At 37.0% G+C, this 6,191-nt stretch overlaps 1 long non-coding RNA gene across 1 annotated transcript in view; it reads left to right on the forward strand.

The window, feature by feature from the left end:
• Window positions 1–5,427: 5,427 nt before the first annotated feature.
• Window positions 5,428–6,191, forward strand: part of LOC110441230 — a 4,388-nt gene continuing 3,624 nt past the window's right edge. Inside the window, exons 1-2 of the long non-coding RNA XR_002461848.1 lie at window positions 5,428–5,529; window positions 6,045–6,107. This is a non-coding gene — a long non-coding RNA (uncharacterized LOC110441230). The remainder of the gene's footprint in view (window positions 5,530–6,044; window positions 6,108–6,191) is intronic.

Genomic DNA, 6,191 nt, shown 5'->3' on the forward strand with positions numbered 1-6,191 from the left:
AGTAGATAACTAGTTATTATTGATAGTAGAGATTTAGTTATTATTGATAGTAGAGAACTCTTTATTGATGAAAAAACCCTGGATATCATTGATAGTAGTTAACTAGTTATCATAGATAGTAGATCCCTAGTTATTATTGATAATAGAGAACTTGATGTTTTTAATAGTGAAGAACTATTGTTTAATGATGGTGTAAAGTGCTAGTTATAAAGGAGAGTGAAGACAGTGTTGGCCTTTTGACTATTCAGAATATATTTTTTATAGTAATACTTCACTTTTTATCTCTCCTTTCTTACAGAGTTTAAATTCGTGATTATGAGATATAAACGTCGCAATCACACTTCATTGAACTACACAGAATGACTATCTGTTAGTACTTTGAACAAAAACAGATATTTACATTAAATATGTAAATGTTTATGTATGCTGTAACATTTGCGTGCGTTTATTAAAAGTTTTCACAGATAATTGATATTCAAAACGGATAACTTCAAAACACCCATATAAAATAGATTTTATAAATCAGTGTACTTTATCTGATTTTATAATCAGTGTATTTTATTTGATTTTATAAATCAGTGTCTTTTAACAGATTTTATAAATCAGTGTATTTTAACAGATTTTATAAATCAGTGTATTTTAACAGATTTTATAAATCAGTGTATTTTAACAGAGTCGACAGTTCGCATGTTGTTTTGTAATTATAGTACACAGTAATAGTCAGGAAAGAGGATAACTTTTGATTCAAAGAAATTAACACAATGACGTCAAAGTGTTTGGTTTTGTCGCTACTTTTACGAACGTATTATTGAAATGGAAATGCATTCTTAGTTCACATATATATAGTATGTTTTATCCGGAGAATGTTACGTTAAATGACCATTAAACATCAAATACAACAATACCACAACACAAAACCTTTCTCAGTTGCTAAGTCAATATTTCTTGCTCTGATAAGTTTCCATTGAACGATCCACAAAAGATCTAGATGTGGCTTTGTAACCAATCACCGCTGTTAATACGGACCTCGGCTATTTCTGTCAGTAGCTACCAAAGCAATTGTTTAAGGACAGACTGAAAAATAACTGAACGACTTAATGTCTTTTAATTCTTGTATTTAGTACCACTGATGTATTTTGGTAAAATCATTAACGGCACCAGACAACAAAATAATCCTTTTTATAGTTGTTTTATCAGCAGACATGATTAGCTAACACTTACATACAGAAGGAAACTGTTCATTTAATAATCAGCTAAGTTATTTGTGACTTTCATGATATTAAAATTGATCGTTAATCCTACTTTCCTTGAAAGTTGGCATAAACGTTTTTGTCTTAGAAGTGTTTCGATTACATTTTATCAACTCGGACAAAACTAAGTCATACACTCGAACAGTATCTATCAATTTGAGAATGCAAAACAATATTTCACTGGTTTTCAATTGTCATTTACCTACTCCCGTTCGAGGTTTAACGTTTAATAATGGCACAAAAGGATTGTCTTACATGCCAGGATGATTCATGAGTCATCATAAATTTATCTTCCATGTTGAAATTTAAATTAAACTTTGTTGTTGCCTTTCGCATGGCCCTTATGCTAGGCCGTGCATTCCGCATTCATCGTAAACACTTATGACAGTGAATAAATCATCATGTCATAAACTCTATTCATCTATCGTATTGTAAATTGCAAGTTTGAAAGAAAAGATTAATTTTTCTTTCACCCCCTTGGGGTGAGATAGGGGGATCTCAACCCAAGGGGGGGGGGAGAGATTCTTAAGTTGCCAAACACGAGGCTCTGCCGAGTGTTTGGAAATTTAAGAATCTTCCCCCCGAGGGTTGAGATCCCCCTATCTCATCCCCGATGGAGTGAATGATTAATTTATCTCTTACCCTGTTGTTTCTGTCCAAGTAGACGAACCATATAGTTTGTAAACAAGAACATGTGTATAGCGTATTAATATTATATGTATGCGTCAGACGCTTCACGCATCATATTTTTTTATCACGCAAAATATAGTTCCGTTACATTTGACCAATAAAACATCCCATAAAATAAATACTTTCGTATATTCGACTATGCTTTTTTATTTCTAATTAAGATATGTTAAATTTAAGTTAAACACATATTTGCATTAAAAATTAGTTTATGAGAAAGTTTTGCAATGTCACACATGTCACGTGATTCCCAGTCTCTCATTTTGAGTCCATTCACTATCCGACAGGATGACACGTGCACGGCGCTTGTTTCGAATTTTCTCCTGTGATGATTCTTGGATATTTATATTAAATGTGCCACCTTCTATTGTGCATACATGAAAAATCGTGGAAGCTAATGTATTTGTATCACACAAGGGTACGCTGTTGTGTTGTTGTGTCAAATTGGAGCAATTCTCAGAGGAGGTAAGTGTGCTTGAAATTGGCGGCCGCGTGGAGTATGAACTTGCGAGAACACATCTAAAGTTTGAAACATCGGAAACAGGCTTGTTATTAGCCAAGATAGCTGACATGTTTTGTTTTCGGACTTTACTCAATAAGCGATAGTTGTTAAGTGACTGTGGGTTCTTATGTCCCGTTATATGAACTGCTTGTGTGTCGAGAATTCCCGTCTCGAACAACTTTTAACACAAGTGTTTACGTACAATCGTGTTAGTCAAACGCTTGTGCTCCAGTCCGGACAGGTGTGCATTTTGTGCCATATTTTTGAGCAAGTGTGCTAATTTGTTTCTACCGACAGGTCCTCTCAAGAACCATTGCTCATTTTCACTTGGTTTCGTTTTATTTGTTACCGTAGCTAGGTAGAAAGGATGATCATTATTTGAAAAGTTCGCCGGACGTTTGTTGGAGAATACTTTATATGCCTGTACCGGGCATCGTTCTGGATTGTCTGTTGTGGCGTACATCGTTGGTTTGCTGTCCCTGATATTTGTTATATCAACTCCCGTCCTTGTTTTTGTTTGTCTTTTATTGTAAGATAAAAAAATCCGTCATCAGCTCGTAATCGAAACATAATTCCACGTCCCCCCAACACACGGCCCTCTGCTCCTCTCCCCCTCACCTCATTCCAAAATGTAGTGTATTGTTTAGCCATAACGTGTTCAGCAAGCTTTGAGGAGAGTCTGTCCCCAATTGACCACACTTATACAATAAGTCTATGTCATTGTCATTTATTCTATCCGCGGCCATTGGTTTGTTGCCTAAACCCCGTTTTTTTAAATCCTTTTGTTTACACCTGAGAGCATCACGCGTACCGGCAAATGTGTATCCGGTTATTAGACTTGTTCCATATTTGTGTCGCTTCAAATACCGTTCGATAGAGCCCAGAATTCCTCTAGGTAACTTGGTTGGTATTGCGAACCATCCTTTTGTCTGACACATACAAAGAACGTCTGCATTAAACAGGTAAGAAAAGTCAAATTCATCGTCTGCCAAACCTTTCACAAGTTGGTGTTTGCTAGCACTCACAACTTCACCAGTAGCACACAGACGTACTTTAAACATAACATAAGTTCCAATTGGTTTAAAAGTATTTTGTATGACACCCTGTTTTCCTTCTGATCCAACATTTACCAGATCACCGATTTTAAACATTTTAAAATCAATCCCGTCTTCTTTGATGTCAAATGTAAACACAAGATTAGCAGACGAACTTGTGTACGTGTGTGACCTCATAAAAGTAGTTCTTCTTCCGGGTCACATCAGTGACGTCAGGTTTATTGTGGAGAACGTGCAAAGAGCACGTGGAGCTTGTCTCAACCCTAGTGTGAGACAAGGAAATCTCACACCGGTAAAAGTGCGGATGCATCTGTCCAGGGTAAGAGAAAATGTTGTCCTCAATATTTATTTTTTTAAATAAATTCATAATAATTAATTTAAGTGCACTCGCCAGCTTTTCACAAAAAAAATCCAGAGTTCTGTCCAGTGATCGAACTTGTAAAGTAATGGGGTCACCTGTTCGACCACGCGGGTTTTCTCCGGTTACTTCGGCTTTCTTCTACATCAACACCCCTTGTGCTTCCATCCGTTGTAAAATAAATAAAGAGAAATTAATAATCAATCAAATATGATATGGAACAAAAAAAGTTGTATATGCTATCAAAAAGATTCAGAATTTGCTTCGTGAAAATAATAAAACTCTTTGTAAATCAATGGAAACATAATATCTACCTCTAACAGGTAGACGACAGGTGCTTTTCGAAGCTAGTATTACCGAGATATGTGTGCCAAGACTAGTACCTGATGGAGACATTATGAGAAAAAAATAAACAGAGAAATGTATTGAAATAGAAAAAAAATGAGTTCAACGGTTATATTGATTTTTAAAAATTGATAATCAGTTGGTTTAAAAATTAAACAGGGAAAGTTATTAAAGGTGTATCGGTTCTGTTTGTTCAACATGGTCACAAAATAAAAGGGGGGGGGGAGAAAACCAATCCTCAGAGCAGGTTATAGAGTAGGTATCCTTGGATCAGGCTGTGGAGAAGAATCCTTGGATCAGGCTATGGAGTAACTATCTTCTTTGACCAGGCTATAGAGAACCTATTCTTGGATCAGACTGTGGAGAACCTATTTTTGGATCAGACTGTGGAGAAGAATTCTTGGATCAGGCTGTGGAGTAACTATCTTCTTAGACCAGGCTGTAGAGAACCTATTCTTGGAACAGACTGTAGAGAACCTATTTTTGGATCAGACTGTTGAGAACCTATTCTTGGAATAGACTGTGGAGAAGAATCCTAGGATCAGGCTGTGGAGTAACTATCTTCTTGGACCAGGCTGTAGAGAACCTACTCTTGGAACAGACTGTGGAGTAGCTATCTTCTTGGACCAGACTGTAGAGAACCTACTCTTGGAACAAACTGTGGAGTAGCTATCTTCTTGGACCAGGCTGTAGAGAACCTACTCTTGGACCAGGCTGTAGAGAACCTACTCTTGGAACAGACTGTGGAGTAGCTGTTCTTCTTGGATCAGGCTGTGGAGAACTATCTTCTTGGAACAGACTGTGGAGTAGCTATCTCCTTGGATCAGGCTGTGGAGTAGCTATCTTCTTGGATCAGGCTGTGGAGTAGCTTCCTTCTTGGATCAGGCTGTGGAGAACTATCCTCTTGGAACAGACTGTGGAGTAGCTATTTCCTTGGATCAGGCTGTGGAGTAGCTTTCTTCTTGGATCAGGCTGTGGAGTAGCTGTTATTCTTTGATCAGGCTCTGGAGTAGCTGTTCTTTTCGGAACAGGCTGTGATAATAATATATATGTTATTACTCTTATGAAATAAGGTTTGTTCTGTAGAATTTAAGTTATATCTTCACAGTTTCGTTTTGTGATATTTGTATTATAAAATGTTATGACATCAGCATTGTTCTGTGGTGTTTGTATCATAGCTGCAATGATATCGGTTTTGTTTGATTATATTTGTGTTTTTGTGTTCAGCAGGACAAGACGCCATATTAGCGAGCTAAAGATGTCAGAGTATCTCTCCCAGCTCGGCAACGTCTGTAACACAGTCAACTGTGACTTCCAGGACATCATGCTTCTGTACGTATACTTTGATTACGTCAGGTATGACATAGTTAGGTAGTTAGGTTCGATCTATAATGTCAAGTACGTTCTACAACGTAATTACTAACCCTGCGCCATATCTGTTAACTTTTTCATTCATTCTTGTCCATGATAAGACTAATATTGAAGTAATGGATCACTTATCCTTTTCTGTAACCTATTGCAACGTTGACTATCTCTTCAACTTAGTCAACCTGTCTCCCTTAATTCGATTCTTGCGGACATGTCACTTAGCTTCAACCAGATTATATATCAAAGGTACGGGCACTATGCTTCATCGATCATACACCCCTAAAACACTAAGGACTTTCCATTGATTCGTAAAATAACGTCACCAGAATGAAAATTCCTACTTACTTCCGAATATTGCCCAATCCTCTATTTTTATGTAGTATATGTAGATAATTCGTTTAAGATTCTATATCTATAAAGACGTGTATCAGATTGTCTACTTTGCTTTATGAGTGGTTTTGTTTTCTGTCCATGAGTAGAGGGAAGAGGACAATAAGTGCGGAACGTCGTGGTGTGTCGTCCTACAGATTGTGTTGTAACAGGTTCGTACAGACAGTGTGTCGTCCTACAGATTGTGTTGTAACAGGTTCGTACAGACAGTGTGTCGTCCTACAGATTATGTTGTA

This window comes from Mizuhopecten yessoensis, unplaced genomic scaffold (assembly GCF_002113885.1).
Source record: "Mizuhopecten yessoensis strain PY_sf001 unplaced genomic scaffold, ASM211388v2 scaffold715747, whole genome shotgun sequence".
In the NCBI taxonomy this organism is placed as follows: Eukaryota; Metazoa; Mollusca; class Bivalvia; order Pectinida; family Pectinidae; genus Mizuhopecten; species Mizuhopecten yessoensis.